This window comes from Jaculus jaculus, chromosome 4 (genome assembly GCF_020740685.1).
Source record: "Jaculus jaculus isolate mJacJac1 chromosome 4, mJacJac1.mat.Y.cur, whole genome shotgun sequence".
Classification (NCBI taxonomy): domain Eukaryota; kingdom Metazoa; phylum Chordata; class Mammalia; order Rodentia; family Dipodidae; genus Jaculus; species Jaculus jaculus.
The window spans coordinates 12,533,251-12,553,950 of NC_059105.1; the positions used below are offsets into that span (position 1 = coordinate 12,533,251).

A 20,700-nucleotide genomic window follows, 5' to 3' on the forward strand; every position below is an offset into this window, starting at 1 on the left:
CCTTCCTAAGTGAAGGCTTCCTATAGCTGATTTTCCTTCACTCTTTCTTCTTTATGGCACAGTTAGTCTTTGGGCCATATACAACTGTTAAGAATCATCTTGGAGAGTGCTTTTGCTATTTGCAGCCTAGGAAGAGACAATGCAGAGGATGATGGAATGAGATCGATTCGTAAAACTCTCTCCTTTGATTACTCTCAAGAGCTCCCATGGTAATTTTTCTTCTTTTGCTTGCTTGTTTGCTTTTATGTTTTAAGTAGAAGAATCCTGGCAAAGAGAAAAGACAGCTAAGGCACTTAGAAGGATAATAATATGCACAGGAATACCTACCCTGTGTGAGAAAAAAAATAGGATTACTGTAAATATTAGCCCAGCTCCCAGCTTCTTCCTTCATCATGCAATTCTTTAAAATATTCTTTATTTAGAAAAATACACTTACTAAATGGCCCTATTTTTTCAAACTATGATCTAAAGCTCCAACTTAGCATTGTATACACATTTACTGAGAATCATCTACACTCCATCATCTATGAGAGCCTAGAATATTCTGTTCAGAATCTGTCCTCATATTTTACTAGCACATATCTGGATAGTTTTCTGTTTCTTGACCTGGGTCGTCCTCAGAATTTTCTATATCTGCACTTGTTATTTCCCTGAGACAAAAAAGCTTTCCCTTAAAGATAGCACATGATGAATTTGTACTAAGGAATTGACTATTTCCTTTCACTGTCAGCAAACAATCACTTCTATTCCACATCCATTTCTCTGCAATGTGGCAGCATCTTAAGGATGGACAGGACTGAAACACTGTTTGGCTGCCTGAATGAGACAGAACCTAACGTGCAATCTCTGTCCAAGAAACTGCCTTCAAGAAGTGCAGCCGCTACTCTTTCCTCTTCCTCACTCTGCTCTTCTTTTCATCCACAATTTGAAAAATGTCATGTTTAAAAGCTTTGGCTGTCCCACGGTGTCATCCACTTGATCCATCATCATCTTCTCAGCTCATCTTTTTCTCTATTAAAAATAAGATTATTTATATTTCTAGATGAAATGAGGAAACCTGGGTCTGATAAATGACTTCCTGATGTCATTATTTCTGGGTAGTGTATTATTGAGGGAGTTCAGCCATGACCTAGTGTTATTGCTTCTGGAATGCTGGCTGGAGATAATCACTCATATACACATACTGTAAAGTTTATTTTTAAAATCAAACCATTAATTAAAAAGAATAATGATTAATACAGAAAGCATACACAGGAAGATGATGACATGCGTCAAAGGCAGCAGGTGTTGCGGCCTGTTGAGAAGCTTTATGGATTCTCTTACATGATCCCAAATTTTTCATGGTTGAATCAACTTGGTTCTTGCAGATCTTGCAAAAAAGAAACAACTGTGGGCACAAAATACTGTTCCATTTACTGCAGAAACCTCTTGGCAATGGAAATGTAGCCCAGAGACCCTTCACTGGACTCTGGAGAGCAGCTGTCATTGAGTCCTTAGAAATGCCTCATAAGTTCAGGAGATAACCTTGGAATATCCCCAGGTCTAGCATTAAATATTCTGAATCACATAAAAGGAAGCATGCCTCCTCCATTTAGCCCTTCTTCCCAATCTAACAGTATATACACCTTAAGTCATTGTCAACATTTTTTAACATCATGCACTATGAGTAAAGTATACTTACTTAACAAAGAAAGAGGAAATTCTGAAACTCCTGGATACAATTTGAGAATGTCAGTTTACACTTTGTTTTCTTTGCTGTTACTTTCAATTTATTGTAAGCAAAACCAGCATTCTCTTTATTGTGATCATATGAGGTTTCTCATAAAGTAGTGTAAATATAAATGAAATATTAGGTGGATTGTAAACATGATATCCAGTTGTAACAAAATCAAGGAAAGCAGTCATTTGGGTACTTGAAAAAAACTTTAGAGGTTAGCACAAATGAGGGAATTTTGAAATGTGCTGGTTTAAGATAAAACCTACACAATAAAAGGGCCTGTGTCAAAAGCCACACACAAGAACTGAGTTAAGTCCTATATGTACTGCTAAAGATATCAGAGAAAAAGAGAAACTGAAATAAAATCAGTAGCAAGACTGAAAGAAAAATTGCTTATAATGTTTCAAGAGCTATTTTAGCACATATCCTAATGACAGTTATTAATTACATTTATCAATTTCCTTTATCCTAAAGACACACAAGGAAAACATTTACCAAAATCTAGTGAAAACAGAATTAACAGTATTATATTCCTTGCCCCTCCTGTGTTCCAAAGTGACTTATACTGAAACTTATAAAAATGAGTACATTCTGACTGAGAATAAAAAGCCAAAGGTGAGAGATTTATTGTAAGCTCACTAAATACTTAGTGGAGGAAAGTATAAGAATGTCTGATAGGAAAAACTATCATGTGATAGCTTTCCTTTTTGCTTTGAAAGCCAAGATTTTGATAGTAGGATTTCCTGTTTGTGCCTGGAGACATCTTCCTTGCTAAGATACAATAAGACTTTAGAGGTCAAGTTCTCTGCCCTGTCTCCAGAAACTTATCCAATATCTCATACACAGCTAGCACTTGTAAATGTTGAGTGAAGAGTGAGTGAATGAATTCATCATCTTTATATAAGCTTCAATCCATGAGATATAATAAGAGCTAAGGAAAATTGCCTTTTGTCCCAGGAAATATTAGCTATTGAAGTCTATAGAATTTTTTCCCACTGTTGACCTTAAGGGAGAAGGTCATCATCAGTGCAGTTCATTCATTCTCTTTTACACTCAAGGCACGAGTTTTGTTCATCTTTCTGTGAAGCTGAAAAGATTATAATGAAAACGCCTAAAGGAAGAAGGGAGGGACAATTGTAAATAGTTTTCTCAACAACTGGTATCAGCATTTTCTCACAGCCTTGCGTTTACTCAGACTAGAATGACAAATGTATTACAAAGAATAGACGAGCTCTTTCTGTCTGGATATGGCATAAAAATAAAACAATACTGTACTGATTTTTCTCTCTGGGTATTGTCCTTCTTGTACAATTGCTGAACATTGGCAGAGCTGTTAACACCATTGATAGGAAACAAAGCAAAACTTGGGAGGGACTCTACAGCCCCGGGCTTGTGAACGTCTGGATTTACAGCACAGTTTGACGCCACTGTCAGAGTCCTCTGACTTCAAATCTTGCCAACTACCACAGGGCCTTTATCCTCTTTGTGAAAGTGTATCTTTGCCCCAAAATCCTGCACATAGAGTTTCATGATACTCCTTTCAGCTTGAGGTGTTTCTTGGGTGTTTGGAAGGCTATTTTCCTGAAAACTGTCTGAGCCTAGCAGCCGACCACAGAGTCTTTGCTTCTTTCGGTTTCACCTCTGCATGAAAATATCACGCAGTGAAACTCTGATGCTTGTGTCTAAAGGTGTCTCTTTTTAAGTGGACATGAAAGCAAGTAGATCAAGTGTGAATCTTATTGCACTCTAGACAAATAGCCAACTCAAAATATTCCTGGGCCCATGCACCGAATTTGAGGTTTTAGTAATTAGCACAGTTGCTTCTCTAGGTCTAGAAGTGCTCAACAAGACTCCAAATCATCCTGTAGGGTGCAACAAGCCACTGGCAAGGAGCCTCACTTCCTGACCCAGTCATCCACACCTGCCCTGGAGAGCCTCATGAACCAAAGCCAAGTGCTCTTATCACTCAGCAGCTATAATCAGTTGCACCATGGAAGGAGAAGGAATGATTTGAGGATATAGTTCAGTCTTCCACCTCTTCTTATCTCCTTTGGTCTATGATATAAGAAGATCAAGGTTTTGGAAATCAGGATGCATTTTCAAAGCATCCCAAGTTAAAAAAAAAATACCCTCAAACACACATGGATTAACATTGAACTGGACCAAATGCCCTTGAAAACAATACTTCACAAAGGATAGGAGGTATTCCCTGAGAGGCAGTTTAGATATTGGCATCTACAAACTTCAACTTGATTCTAAACTTTGCTGTCTTGGATAAACAATAGTATGTGACTAAACCCCTGTTTTCTCATTTGCAAGTGACAGGAAGGGACACCGTGTATGTACACAGTGTCTTGTGTATAAAATGACAAATATATTCAAGACACTTTGTAAATCTTTTCTCTGTGAGAAAGGGGATTTTCTTGAAGGGGTAAAGTTTGCCCCATTTCTGTTTGTCTACTTTCAGAATTACTCTGCTCAATTTTTCCTGTGGAATGCTTGATGTATCCTACTAGTGTGAAATTTCATGAGGGCCAGCATTTTTGTTTTCCTACCTGCTGTATTACCAGCTATTAGAACATTGCCTAATACAAATGTTATTCCTTCTTCTGGAGTCAGCTCTTCTGTTATAACTTGCCAGAATGACTCCAGCTCACATTTGAGAACACTTACCTGTTTAAAACAGTGTCTGATATCCCAAATTAGATTAAAGTTTTGACCACTTGCTTGCCTTCTTGTATCTTCAGGTAACTTCTACTTTATCACCCAAACATGGAAGGTTATGCTAATGTTGGTCACATACTTACTCAACATGGGAAACTGCTCTGGCTCTGGTAGAAATCTCTTTCCAGAAGTTTCTGTGGAGTTTCTCAGTTCTTCTCCCCTGTAATTAATCATGATAGAGTCTCACTTTAATCTCCCTACTTATTGGTTACCATGATCTCTCCACTTACTGAACACTTTTGAGTTATGAAATTATGAATTCAGTCAGCATGCCTTAATAAAACTAACATTGACTTTTTAATTGGGATTCCTTCAGTCCTTTAGGGCAAGTAACAGAATTTTTACTTTCTGCAAAGTGTACCAGTTATGCAATACTCTTAAGAAATGATGGTCCTTCTATAGATTCAACTCCATCCTTCTGACTTCATCAGGAGACCGCTTACAAATCAGAATGGCTATTTAAAGTGCATATTCTCCCATACTTCATCTTTCTTCTAATGCTGCAGAGCAATGCTCCGCTGATCAATCACTTAGAGATGAGTCCACATTTTCCCCTTGACTGAATATGAGGGGATAGGAATGAGAATGTGTCAAATATTGGTGACAGAAATAAGAACTTATTCTGTAAAAAAAGATATGTCTATGTTATGCTCATGGCATACTTAGTTCATCTATTTTATTATTATTTGGCTGTGCCAATCCCATCTGAAAACATGCTCAGAATACAAAGAAATCATTTTATGTATCACATAAGTATGTCTGGATAATTTCTTCAAGCCTCTATTCCCATAAACATGACTACATATCTAAAGGAAACTTCTCAGAACCCCCAGCTTTTTCTTTCTATTCTTACAAAATATTAATCTGGATTTCCCCTTTTACATAGTATATTTTCCACTCAAAAAAGCCTAGGCTGGAGAGATGGCTTAGTAGTTAAGCGCTTGCCTGTGAAACCTAAGGACCCTGGTTCAAGGCTCTATTTCCCAGGACCCATGTTAGCCAGATGCACAAGGGGGCACATGCTTCTGGAGTTTGTTTGCAGTGGCTGGAGGCCCTAGCATGCTCATTCTCTCTCTCTCTTTGTCTCTCTTTCTCTCTCTCTCTCTCTCTCTCTCTCTCTCTCTCTCTCTCTTTCTCTCTCTGTCTATCACTCTTAAATTAATAAATAAAAATAAACAAAAATATTTTTTAAAAAGCCTAGTGAACCATGATAGGGTCACATGCAAGGACTCACTAATGTCAGTCTTTGAAGTCATTAACTGGAAAACTCTCCAAGAGTTAAAATGTTAAGGTTCACGGTGGTTATGTTCAAAAATTTATAGCGACTTCTATTTCTAACAGAAAAAAAAAAAAATGGAGTAACAGACTACATTTACATTTCCACCTCAAACAACCAAGAAAGTCACACAAAAAATACATGAAACAGTGTGTTTCAAGGCTTTGAGTACTCGGCAATGAATTACAGCAATCCTTGAGAAACAACAACAAACTAAAATGCTTGTCACAGCCGATGACCTTGAGAGAATCTCTAGGCTATGGTATAGAGAAAGTGGGGAGGGGGGTGCTGCTGACTCTTTGAGATAAGGAGAAAGAGGTGAGAATTCAGGGAGCCCACGGTGGTCAGAATTCATGTGGAGAGCAGTAAAGGGAGAGTGCTGCACTGAGGGAGAACTGTACACATCCTCAGGTGTTCAGAACAAAGCTGGTTGGCACATTCCCCTAAGGAAACTGCAAAGGTTGGGAAAGGACCCTGTAGAGGTTCCAGTGCACAGTTCTCCTCAAAGACAGGATGCAGAAGCAGGTCCCACCAGCTAGCCTGGATGCCTCATAAGTCAGGGAGTATTGGGTCAACTATACAGACATGTTTTTTATACTCTAGTGAGAAAATAATTAGTTCCAGACTAAATAATACACTGGTCCCACCTAACAAGTATAGGTAGCAAGATCTGAAAGCTGTTTGTGAGTCACACAGCTGTGTCGCATAATAAAGGTCAGAAACATTTATAGAAATACAAAATATCCAGTGCTCAATGAGGTAAAAACCACAAAATCTCCCTTCCAATAAAATTAGATCAGGCATGCAAAGAAGTAGAAAAATAAGACACCTTTTGAGGAAAAGCAATCAACCCCAAACTGACATAGATGTTAGAATTAGCAGATAAGGATGTTTAAGAAACTATTGTAACAGTATGCATTATGCTCAGAAAAGCAAGTAGTAAAAAAAGGAAGATATTTTCAAAGATCAGACTGAACTTCTAGTGGTGAAAACTACAAGTTCTGAGATGGTAAATACCCTGAATAACACTGGGAGACAAGGTATTGCAGAACAAAAGATTAACTAATTCAAAGACATATAGTACAGAAAAGATTCAACATGAAAAAGAAAAAAAAAGCTTAAACAAGCAAAGAATCAGTGAACTGTGGGACAACTTCAAACCATCAACACACACACACACACCCTACAACACATACAACTGGACTCACTAAAGAAACAGAAAGAGAAATTGGAATAGAACAAAAGAAATTAATTAAATTCAGCATAGCTGTGTAGTTTCCAATTATGGTGATTACAATCACTATAAATCCAGAGATCCAAGAAGCTCAATGAAGTCTAAGTCCGAAGGAGGAAGAGAAGAAGTAGCAGGAGGGTGGAAGGAGAGGAGAAAGAAGTAGTAGGAGTGGAGGAGACAACTATTTAAGAAACATACAATTACTTAAAATTTCTGATTAAGAAAAAATCCGTTAAGGTATCTAGAGAACAAGACACATGTAGAAACACAAGGGTGAGAATGGCAAGAGAGTTCTCCTCAAGTATAATGTAAATGAGAAGACACAGAGCAACATTTTTAAATAATTGAAGGGAAAAAATGTGAATCTAGGGCTGGAGAGATTGCTCAGTGGTTAAGGTGCATGCTTGCAAAGTCTGATAGCTTGGGTTTGATTCCTTGGTACCCAGTAAAGCCAGATGCACAAAGTGGCCCATGCAGCTGGAGTTTGTTTGCAGCAGCAAGAGGTCCTGCCATGCCCATTACAACAAAGGTGCCAATCTGATGTAGGATGTTGACAGTTAGGGAAGTTGTGCATGTATTGCCCAGCATATGGAAAGTCTCTGTTGTGAATCTAAAAGTCCTCTTTAAAAAAAAGAATTTTGAAAATGCTTTAAGAAGGAATCATAGTTACATTGAGAGAAGGAGAGAGGTGGCAGGAAGCCAGAAGGAAGAGCATATCCTTCCCTAGTCTCCCGTCCTGATGTGAATATCCTAAAAGATTTATATGTATAGAAGGCAAGATCTGAGAAACATACATTCTTTGTGAGTTCAGAGTTTCAATTGCACTCTGAACTCAATGCTGAGAACCTAGACAAAAGATTCCTTCTGCTCAGGCTGGGAGCAGGCCCAAGACCAAGGAATGAACTGATCCACTGTTTCTGCCTCCTTTGTAGTAATGCCACCTTGAAACAACTCAGAGAATCCCTCTTCCACTGAACACTCCACAACATCCCTGCTCTCTTTGAATCACCCTTATTTCATAGGCATATAGATACAGAACAACCATCAATATAATATTCTATTATTCATAAGCAGGTTCTTGCTGGATATTACTGAATTTCCATGAAGATCAAAATGAAATAAATTTACCACCAAATGTAATTGTGCACTCTGGAAGCTACCAATGCTCACTGGAACAGAATTTAATGCAGGAGAGACCCCTCCAAATGGTACTTGTAGTCACCCCTTTCTCCATATCCAGATTGACCTAATTGCAGTTATCTGTCTAAATGTCACTTTGTACCCCTGCTATTCATGTCTCCCAACTCATGGATCTTCAGAATTAGCTGAAGTGCAGCAAGATTCTTTGTGACCTGAGTCTCCCCAGGGATTGTCTTGGCTTTGTCTACAAGTCACTCAGCCCACACTCTACACTGCAGAAACCACACAAAAAAGTTGTCCATGTGTTTCAGGGCATTAAGTAAAGGCAATTATGGCAAAAGTAAAATACATTGGGAACATTCTCAAATAATTACAACCACACTGGTTTTATCTGCTCCTTATTACAAATTACTTCCTAAACCACATCTCTGGTTCTCAGACCAAATGGATTATAGCCAACTCTCGATTCTCAATGTGTGATTTGGAATCTAAATCACCTGTATCCACTGCCCAGACTTGCTTTGGACATTCTTATTAGCCAGTTCTGGCCAAGACCCCTTTTCAAAAAAGGAAAGACTCCCGGCCAGGTATTCAAAGCTAACACAGTGGTCAACATTCTTGGGTGTCTGTCAAGCCAGATGAAGCACCTTCCCAACGTGCAGCTTTTTTTCTTTTTCCAGAAGGAGACTGACTTGTTCCTCTATTCTGAACACTGCCTATCCAAATGCCTTCCAAGAACTCCTAATTCTTTTATCACTGAGCATGTATTTCTCATTTCTGGTGTCCACTACTCACCTGAGGCTTCATATGTACACATAACCCTGGTTCACACCTACCAACTCACAAAATAATATACATTATACTCTCCCCAGAGACTTTCTGTGCCCTCTTTCATGGACTAAAGTTCAATATTCATTTACAGTCACTTTGGAAAGCTATGAATAATGCTGATGAAAGTGAAAGTTAAATACATCAAGGAATTAGGTAGCCTTCCTATCCTTAGGTATATACCACTAGAAAATACTCACATACTCAGCCAAAGAAATGAGAAAAATGATCCATAGAAATCCTTATAGTCATATCCAAAGCAATTGGCAACAAATAGCCAAGCCTAAAGCTCCTCTACAACAGAACAGATAAATTGAGGTATGTTCATACAATGGAAGGATACAGCAAAGAGAACGAGCCAACTGCAAGGATACACAACATTTGAATGATTCTCAGAGGCAAGATAGAAGGGAAAGCAGCCTGACACAAAAGTACATGTGGTTTGCTTCCATTTATATTAGGTGTAAAAACAGGCATTCCTAAGCTATGAGGCTAGACATCAGGATAGCAGTTACTGTTGATGAGGGGCTTAGCCACTGAGAAGGGAATGTAAGTACTTCCTGGATTCTGCCAAGTTCTGTTCTTGATCTAGGGTAGGGTTGCATAGCTGTGTTTACTTTGAGATCTTTCATTAAGCTGTGTTCTTGTGAGCTGCACACTTTTCACTATTATAATTATCTCAGAAGTTGATGAATGATTTGAAAAAATATATAGAATATAGTCACATGCACTTACAAAAACTGTACTGTTAGCTTACAGCCATACCTATTGATACCAACGCATACATATTCTTACAAAGGAAAGTGTGTTTGGGATTCCCAGGGAAAGAGGCATCTCCCTAAAACAATCACTAATTAATATGGCTTCACAGATGAGAAACCTAGAACCAGGATATTAGGAAAGATAAAAACTTGCTTTTTAAGCATGAGAAACCATTTTTGGTGAGAGTATGACCAAGCCAGACACCATGACCCAGCCGGGCGTCTTTGATCACATAGGATTCCATTGGATAAGAAAACATCTTGAAGTGTTCTGCAGAATAACTGAGGCTTTTAAATTCAATATATTATTCTTTTACCAGACATGCAGAATTTTAAACAATTTTGCATAATGAGAAAGCTTTTAAACTGTACATGTACTCCACTCATCTAACACACAGAAGTCAATTGTGCTTGTCTAAAGTCTAAGGTTTGCATGAAGATACTTTTTAATACAGATACAGTCTTTCTTACTTTCCATCTTTTATATACTGATAACTGAGCATACACTGATAATTGAGTGTATGCAGTATGGTCAGTCCACACAACTAAATTTTCTGTGAAATAGATACTAAGCAACATTTCCATTTTTTGTTTGGTCAGTAATCTTGGACTTGTACTATACCACCCAGACTCTTATTAAATTTCTGAATAGCCACAAAATTATTAATTTTGAGGACTGCTGACTAGAATAACTGGGGTGATTGGCTTTGTTCTATATCCTGAGGGTTCATCTATTCAGGAAATAAATCTCCATCATTCCACATATGCAGTTTTCTTAGACCCAGACCTATTCTGACTGGGGTGAGACAGAAAAGATAGGATTCCTAAAATCTACTATTCAACACATGTGTCATAATGACCCTACAGACCCTCCCTAAAAACTTATTTTCTACATTGGACCATAGGATTTTGAACAAGTTGCTTAATGCTTTAATGTCTCTCAGTTCTAAAATGGAAATGATGATGATAACATCTGTCCCATTGGACTCTTGAAATAATTAATAAAATAATTAATGAAAACTGCATATAAAGCAACACTATGCATATAAAATAGCAATGATCTGTCGAAGTAAGCTGTTATCACTGTGATGGTTATTATCCTTACTGTCATAAGTTGATTGCCTTGGCTATGGGTTTATGACTGTCTCTGGGCAGGCTCCTCAGCAGCAGAATTGTGAGCTCAGGATTCAAATGCAAACTATTATTCTAGGGACTGCTCCTAGGAAACAGTGCATAGGGGTTCAGGAAGCAAGATGTGTAAGAGTGAAGAAAAGGTATAATTTCAGATGAAGTCTGCCCTCAATCTGATGCCAATGGAACTGAAGTATAAAGATTTTTACCTTGTCTCATGTCCAAAACAATGAGCTGAGCTTCTGCACCACTGCATCTAGCTTTCATGGGTTATGAGGTAGGAGCTGGGTGTTTAACTTCTGGGAGCTTTGGGGTGTGGGTCAGGGTGAGGTAGCTCTATAACTTAAGGCAAGCCTCTGAAGGTATGAGAAGGAAAACATAGGCCTCAGAATCATGAAGTCCCAGGGTGTCTGGGAAGGCCACCATCAGCTGCTGCTACAACCTCCTACACTGAGTTAATGAGATTCAGGTCGCTACCCTCAGAATCAGCTTGTTTGGTCTTCTCTGTCAATGTTCTTCCTAGTCCTTCTGATTTGAGACCCATTGGTGCCTTCTGAACCCAGGCCTCCACATGCCAATACCTTAGTACCCTTGAAAATGGCTCTCAGACTCCTTGTTAGGCTGAATCTCTGGATCTACACAACCCTGATAGTATTTGTGGCTTTCCCCAGCAAGTTTCTATTCCTGCTTCTCCACCCAATTCCAGCAGAGAAACCAACTCTTAATTCTGAAGTGGAGGACTCCAGAACACTGCTTCAAGTTAATTTATGGAATTTTATCAAACACGTGTTTTATTTATATGCATAGACACAACAATATTTCATTTTTTAACTACATAAAATATGACTTAGTTAAAGCACTAAGATGTCACAGAATAAAAAAGAATTGAGACCTATATACTAGGTCTCAGTTTGTAGAACCAGGGAATTAATTTGAAAACTAAACAAATAACACTAGGAGAAAATGTACAATATCAAACTTGGCACATACAAACAATGAAAAATGAATCAAACTTACATAAAAAAATCAATTCTCCTTCCCATAATTTATGTCAGTATTTTACATATAATAAAATCCTCCCTAAGCAAATAACTGATAAAGCAATAAAGCTGTCAGATGCAATAAACGGACCATTTGCCTGGACTGTCTGGAAACGCGCCCATTCAGAGGCAGATACCCTGTTATATTAAGCTACATGAAGAAAACATTTATCTATTGTGTGATAAGCCTGACAAGTGCCTAAATCAGCTGCCTGAGAAGACTCTGGAAATGCTCTGCTGCAGAGGATGATGTTTAATTATATCACCCTCGGTGTGAGATATAATTGCACCTATTATGTGATAGGAGAAGAAAAAGGGGGAGTCAGAATTAACCTCCATTGAACAACAAAGTAATTATCCATTACTGAAGATAAGGTAGGACATCTCCATTGTATTCTAAGACTGGATTCATTCGTCTAAGTTTCCGCCACTCCTTCTATATATGCATGACCTAAAAACAAGGTCAATCCAGTGGCTAAAATGCCAACAGGTGAAACTTCTTCATATCTGGAAGCTATCTACTAACATGAGCTTCAGATAGAGTGCACTTGAGATACTATCTTTCTTGTTGTACTCTCTACTTTTCCTGGACCCATCACTTTCCATTCCCAGAGGCCCAAGCTAGACTCTTTAGAGTTACTATCTTCGTATCAGTTTTCATCCTGTCAGCTATGAGCCTCCCTCTGACATGCTCTGCTCCCACCCTCCTGGTTTAGGTCTGGCTGCTTCTTACCAGGCTACCTGCACTTCGCATCCACCCATCCCTGTGATGACCAGATAAGCTTCCAGAGCAAAGATGCGATTATATCACTCTTTTGACTTAAAATAAATGGCTTAGGTTCAACTGAGAGCTCAGGAGAAGAAACAAGAGGAAGAAACACACATTATCAGGGATTCCAGTCACAGAATTTTGTTTTTTAAAAAGACAGCTTATAGGAATGTACACTTAAGTGATAGGTTAATAATCTATTGCTCCTATACCTAATTTCCATAAACATGATGGCTTAAAACCATACAAATTTATTGCCACACAGTTCTGAAGAGCAAAAGCCTGAAATGATCAACACTAAATCAGATAGCCAACAGGCCTGCCATGGCCCAGGGAACATTGTGGAAGAGGGAATAGAAAAATTGTAAGAAACACAGACCCTGAGGCACGGTCCCCCCACTACCTAACAGGGACTCACTGAGGCCTATGTATACATATGTGCATGTGTGATATATATATATATATATATATATATATATATATATATGAAATTAAAGTTAAAAAATAAAGAAAATTTGTTTAAAAATACTGAAAAAGAAGTCTAAATGAGTTTTATGAGGTTAAAATTAGGGGGCAGCACAACAGGTTGTGTCTGGAAATTCTAAGGGAAGAACCATTCTTGGCATTTTCCCAAGTTTCTTACATTCCTTTGCTTATAATTTCTGCAGCAATTAAATTATCCCCACCTTCACTTCCATCTTCCTAGTTATTTCTCTGACTTTTCTGCCTCTCATTTATAAAGATGTTTTTGAATGCATTGGGCCCACCAAATAATCCAACGTGTTCTTTCCATTGGAAGATCTCTTCCTTAATTACAGTTGCAAAATCTCTTTTGTCTTTGCCTTGGTCTACTTGGGGAATGGACAGCATGCATGCGTGTGTGCCTACATAGTGTATTGTGGTGTTGTATGTAAATAGTGTACCCATATGGGTGTGCATATGTGAGATAACCAGAGGCGAACACAGGGTACCCTCTTTTCCCTCATCTTTCTATTTCCTTGAGACAGAGTTTCTCACTCAACCTGGAGCTCCTATTTGCATTGTTTCTTCAGTCAGCAAGTCCCAGTGATTCTATAGTCTCTGCCCAGGACTGGAGTGACAGATTTGCATGGCCATGCCCAGATGTTTATGTGGGTGCTAGAGAATCAAATTTCTGCAATCCCAGGCCCTCTCAGGTCCTTATGATTGTGGAGCAAGTTCTCTTGGCCACTGAGTCATCTTCCCAGAGTCTACAACAGCACTGAATCTTAACAATTTACACAGTTACAAAGTTTGTTTAGTTTATGGTTCTGAAGGTATGGAAGCTTAAGATCAAGAGGGCACATCTGGCAAGCACCTCGTGCTGCATCACATGATAGGTGGCATCAAATGGTGATATTACATGTGAGAGTGCCCAGGGAGCCCAGGTTTTAGAACAACTTATTGTCAGTAACTAATCCACTGCTACTAGACCTATAACTCACTCTTTCAAGAAGACACTCATCCACTCATGAGGATTTTACCCCTCTGGCACAAACACTTAAAATTAGGCCCTATTCCCCCACACTGCTACACTGAGAAATTATGACTTAGCATGAGTTTTGGTGGGGACAAGTCATATTCAAACAAATTTAGCCACATAAGGTAACTTGTTCTGGGTACTAAAACAGGACACCCATTGTTCTCCCCACCAGAAAGATGAGAACATAAAGAAAGGAAGAGAGAACTCAAGAAGTCACAAGAAAAGGAGCTTCTGAGTGGAAAGAAGGGCTTGTGGTCAGAAGATTGCATGGAAGTGATGGAAGTGCACTTGTAGGAATCTGGAAGTGACCTAGTTCATGCTGGTACTTCTAGGAGTATTGACTTTAAAAGGACTCTTCCATCTTTCCATCTCCACATTTATATTTTACACAGCTTAATAAACAGCCCGATAATTGTGCTTAAGAGTAGGATGCTTTAAATTTGAGATTTTCAATTTGTAATATTTATATTGTGATTGATACATATAGATAGAGATAGATAAGATAGAGATAGATAGAGATAGAGATAGAGATAGATAGAGATAGAGATAGAGATAGAGATAGAGATAGAGATAGAGATAGAGATAGAGATAGAGATAGAGATAGAGATATATTGGGTATTGGATTTGGGATCCAATCTAACATAAAAATCATTTATGTTTCGTATATATGCTGCACACATAGTATAAGTCTAATCTCACTCTCTAATAATCTTGTGCATGAGATTTTCAACTTGAAGCAGTATGTCACATCTCAAAAAGTTTCATATTTTAAAACATTTCAGATTTCAAATTTTCAAGTTATGGTTGTTCAACTTATTTCATATTATGGGAAATATTGGCTGGGAAAATAGTTCAGTCAGTAAGTGCTTGCAATGTAAACTTGAAGACTAGGATTCAATCTGCCCTGTACACACACACACACACACACACACACACACACACACACAAGGGCACATAAAATACCCAAGTGGTGACACACATTTGCAATCCCAGCACTGGGAATGCAAGGACAGGAGGCTCCCTGGGGCTCATTCACCAGCCAGTCTAGTCCAGGTGATGAGCTCCAGGCAGTGAGAGGCTGTCGCAAATGAGGTAGAAGAAATTCCAAAGGATGACACCCAAGGTTGTTCTCTGGCATGGAAAGACATGAAAGTGCACACACAACCACACATACATGAACACACGCACACATATGTAAACATGCATAAAAGGAAAAATACTTGAAAACCTTGACAAACATTTCAATTACATTATCCTGGATACTTGGACATTATAATATAGCCTTGACTTCTGCCAGGCTAAGGACTTCTAGGGTCTCTAGGTACCACTTGCTCCTCTCCCTGGCCCCCTTTTCACTGCCTCATATTCTGTCATTGGGTCCACTGAAGGTTCCTTCACACCTCCGTGTCTTTGCACATGCAAGTCTCTTTGCTTCATGTGCTTTTATGTCTTTCCTAGTGAATATCCACATGCCACATGCATACAATCCATGCTAAGCTCTCTTTCCCCGGCCTCTACTTCAAACATTACTCACTGTGGTAGTTTAAATCGATGGCTCCAATATATTCAGGATTTTATCTAAGTTTGTAATTTAGCTCTGCAGCCACCTGGCCGGAAGAGCTGTTACTGTGGATGGATCCTAGGTTCCACCCCTAAGGTGTAGGGTTGGATTGCAATTCCAGTATAAAGATATGCAAAGTGCAGGAGCTCTGCCTGGAGTTCCTAATGTGAATTTGCTTGCTTGTGATGGCTTGTGATTTTTCTCTTTCTGATTGGGCCTGTGAAAGTGGGTCAGCTGGTTCTGCCCTTATGGAACTTCCCCTCTATCTTCAATAAATCCCTTCCTCCATAACTGTGCCTGGTTTGCAAGGGCATCCCAGCAACCTGAAGCTGTTTAATACAATTAACAACCTCTGTCTTGCCCCTGCATTTGTTCCACAATCCATCACAGCATGGGCCATGTTGGATGTGAACTGATATTTAGGTGTCTGTTTTTCTAACAAGCTTCATGCAACTTGAGAACATCTATTTCCTAGCACACCTCTTGGCATATATTCAATACTTAATAAGAATGTTTTTTAAAAGAATATTTTATTTATTTGAAGTAGAGAGAGAGAATAGACATGCGGGGGACTCTACCCACTGCAAATTATGTGCCACCTCTGCATCTGTCTGACATGGGTACTAGGAACTCATACCTGGGTCCTTAGGCTTCCCAGGCAAGCTCCTTAACCATTAAGTCATCTCTCTAGCCTAAGAATTATTTTAATTTTATTAAAATACTATTCTTCTCGCTGTGTGAAGCAGACTTGAGGATGGTTCTGGAACATAAGAAGTTGAGAAGAAGAGAGAGAAGCCAGCTTCATACAATCATATCTAGGGGTAACGATTTGTATGCATTAAGTTATAGTGCTTGGTTTAAGTTCATAGTCTACAGACACTTCATATACATCTTATGCCCATTATTCACAGATATGTTCTATAAAGTTGATGCAAATAGCAAAAAGTTATTCCTAAGGGAAATACAGTATTAGGCATCTGAGAGCATCTGGTGACATTTTTGTCAATCGTTGCATAATCTTTTTACATGAGTTTCTGTTTAACAAAACCCTATTGGATATATAGTTGTTTCATTAACCTTGAATTCAAGGCTCCTGGTAATAAAACTTAGCTTAGACTACATATATTTTCTCTATCAGGTACATCACAACTTACACATGCTTAAGAACACATAGCCCTTCAACACTTTTAGTGGGCTTTTTAAACACAAAAATCACAAAAACGAGAAAAACGTGGCAATAAATACACCTCAGAAATGACACACGTGTACAGTATGACAGCCAAAAATGATAAGAAAAGAAGGTGGGATATCATATGTGAGGTCATCATGTTGTTGAATGTAGCTGAGAATATGGCATATTGTGACGAAAATTTTTGTGGCTCTGTGCAAGTGTTTGTCCACAAGTGATCACTAGAACACCATCAAAGATTAGCTTGGGGGTGACACATGAATTATAGCAAAAGTGCAAATATAAAATCTATGAATAATGAGAATCAAGTCCTCTTTATTCTAAGTACCACCCTTTTCCAACAGGGGAAACAGAGACTCAGTGTAGACTGAGTTCAGACAGCAGGAGACCCCCAATTTTAACCTAGGCATCTCTGAATGCAGAAAATGCTGCTTTTAAGACCAACCAAGTCTTACAACTGGCTTTTGGAGAGAGTAAGTTTGGGGAATTTATCTATAGATTTGGGACTATTACTTGTTTTTCATATGTCTATGCATATTAATGTTTAAATAAGTACATGTATGTGAGGATTCATTTGCACGTGTGTTCATTATGTGTGTCAAGACCAGAAGATAACCGTGGATGTCATTCCTCTTTTTTTTTTTTTAAACAGGCTTTCTCACTGGCCTGGAACTCACCATGATTAGGCAAGACTGACTGGCTAGTTAGACCCAGGGATCTACCTCTCTGCCTCCCTAATGCTGGGATTATAAACTCATATAAACCCAGTGGCATGACTTTTTAAAACCTAGATTCTGAGTGTCAAACTTGTGTCCTCATGCTAGTAAGGCAAGCACATTACTGACTGAGCTATATCTCTCCAGTCCCTTGGGTCAGGGTTTGTGATGTCTATGGTTTCTTTTGAGGAAGTTGCTCTCTGAACACACTTTACCATACTACTCAGAATCCAAGTGGATATTATCATTACAGTTTTCCTTGCTGAGTTTTAGTGTGCTTTCATGTCACCAATAGATGATTTAAAGGAATTTCTGACTCACGATAGCATGTTCCAACAAAAAAAAAGATAATGTGACTTAAAAATATTCATAAATCTGACATCTAAGAGTTTGTTAATCATTCTTCATTGTTAATTAATAGAAACTCAGTAAAGATCTGCTGTCTTCTTAATTATAGTCTATTGAATTTGATTGACGTTTGGATCTTTAAAAGTTGCGAGAGTGTGTACTTTCTTTGAGTTCATCTCACACCTCTGGTACACAGAAACACATGAAAGGGGGAACAAATGCTTGTCCTCGGAAGCCATCTACATGGCTTGCCCATCCAGGGTACTGGGGTGCTTCAGAGCTTTCTGTACATGACTTTCTAGCTCTGGCTCACTTGCTATATAGCCATAAATTGATGAAAATTGGATGCTATCTCCACTGACTTAGTGTGAACAAAATGTTTCCTACAGTGTGTATTCTAGTGGAAGTGGTTATCATAAGCAAAATGGCTTCACATACTCATTTAATGAAATCTAGCAATCTGAAGCCCAGAGCAGAACTCTTATCTAATCACTGGACCAGAAAACCCTGATGTGGACTAACTTTCCAATAAATACTATGCTTATTGTCACTAATGTTCTGTTTAATTCTATTGTGATTATATTCATATGATTAAATTCTAGTGTTAGGAGTAATGAAAACCAAATAATTCTATCATAAATACTAGAAACAAGGCTATTCAAAATAAAATTGAATGTTTATCAAGTCAGTCTATCCTTAGACACTTCCCAAGTTAAACTTTGGTCCCTTATTTTGTTTCATAAAGAATGGAAATTAAAAGGAAAACAAAATTTAACTGCTAGAGAAGTGGTATATTTCAATAATTTAGAATTTCATTTTTTTAACCAAGTTGCTCCTCTTATTACCATTAAATTCAATCATTCAATCAATTGTTAGCCAGTTTTACCTAAGGTTCCTCTCAAAATGCATTCTACAAATCAACAAGTCAACATTTGATTTCATTTTTGTTAGGCTAAGAACTAAACAGTCACATTTTCTGTGCTTAACATCAACTAGGTGAGATTCTCTCTGTAATTAAAGTTGTTCTGGTGAGTCAGGACATGAGTTTTTAAAGTTTAAGTCTTATTATTTTATTATTTTTTTCAAATTTTTACTAACTTCCATGACTATAAAAATATCTCATGATAATACCCTTCCTCCCCCCAATTTTCTCTTTGAAACTCCATTCTCCATTATATCCCCTCCCCATCCCAATCAGTCTCTTTTATTTTGATGTCATGATCTTTTCCTCCTATTATGATGGCCTTGTATAGGTAGTGTCAGGCACTGTGAGGTCATGGATATCCAGGCCATTTTATGTCTGTGGGGAGCACATTGTAAGGAGTCCTACCCTTCCTTTGGCTCTTACATTCTTTCCGCCACCTCTTCCACAATAGACTCTGAGCCTTGGAAGGTGTGGTAGAGATATTGCAGTGTTGAGCATTCCTCTGTCACTTCTTCTCAGCACCATGGTGCCTTCTGAGTCATCCCAAGCTCATTGCCATCTGGTGTAATCCCAGTTACCTTTTGGGATGATTTTGGTCTCAGTTATGCTGCGCTCCTGCTTGGTTCCCTCTTTGGGGCACTGTGGGTTCAAGTAGGCTGGCTGGGTTGTTGGATCACTGCTATGGTCACCGGTGCTGAGTGCTCTGATCTCCCTTTCCCTGTCTCTGGTGCTTGCTGGCACTTGCGCTGGCAGTGGGGGAGGGGAGGCTGTGGATGATGGCTGTAGTTCTCCGGCTGGTCCACACGATCCTGTACCTTGTGATCTACTCCTCCTTTGTTCACTGCAGTTCTCCATGTTTCTTGAGTTTGCAATGAGCTCCAGAGTGCGTGCAAAATCCCCTCAGCTGGCTTTTCTTGGGGCTGAGCTTAAGCCTTGCAGCTGTGGCCCCTCAGACATGGCGCCGCCTCTGCTGGAGCCACATCTGCCTTCCTACTTGGGCTGTGGATGCTCTGGGTCTCTCCTACTTCCCTGCTGCCGTTTTAATCTCTTATACACCTCACTTTTTAGTAGAAGAGGGTATTTTGCTGGGTTTTTTGTTGTTGTTTTGTTTTTTTGCCTTTTTCTCCCCTAGGCTGCTTTGGGGTGGTTCCTACGCTGCCATCTTAACCAGAACTTTTTCCCATCCAGTCTTATTATTTTAAAAATTACAAACATCCTTTAACTGTGGATACTATAATAGGTTAAGAAAATGTTCACATAATCAGCCACAAGCACGGAGAATCCCCGAAGTCATTAATGACAAGTTATTTTATGTGTGGGATTGCAAGGGGTTCGGATTCAGAGCTTAAGCAAAAGTATGTTCCTGTAACTTTTCTGTAAATGAGCACATTAAAGTCAGAGAAAGAACAATGCTTTCACCATAATTCATAGTTTTCTGAAAGCTAAATGACCTTTTTAAAAAATTCTTGCCCTGAAGATGTGATAAAAATGGAAGGGATATGAATACTTACAATGCAGTAATGAATTGTAAATGGCTTAGTAATCCACATCCAGGGCTCACAGATCCTGTACAAAACAGCATCTATTCACAATCCAAACCATCAAACAATAGCTCCTTCTACTGGGATCTGAATTCCATATCAAGTTGAAAAACTTCTGGCTATAAGAAAAAAAAAAAAAACTGTCTTTCTTTTCTAGAATGATCTTAGTACATTTTGTTGTTGTTGTTGTTTGCTATATCAAATTTAAAATTCATCAGAACATATCAAATAGTATGCTATAATCAAAATAAATATATTCTATTAGCCAGGCTGCTCCATTAACTTTATATATGAAGAAA

General features: G+C 38.6%; 1 long non-coding RNA gene across 1 annotated transcript; it reads right to left on the reverse strand.

The window, feature by feature from the left end:
* Positions 1–112: 112 nt before the first annotated feature.
* LOC123460185 lies at positions 113–20,463 on the reverse strand. Its single transcript, XR_006636839.1, has 3 exons — positions 20,372–20,463; positions 4,525–4,601; positions 113–264 (listed from the first exon to the last, which is right to left on the reverse strand). It is a non-coding gene; the product is annotated as an uncharacterized LOC123460185 (long non-coding RNA).
* Positions 20,464–20,700: the final 237 nt, after the last annotated feature.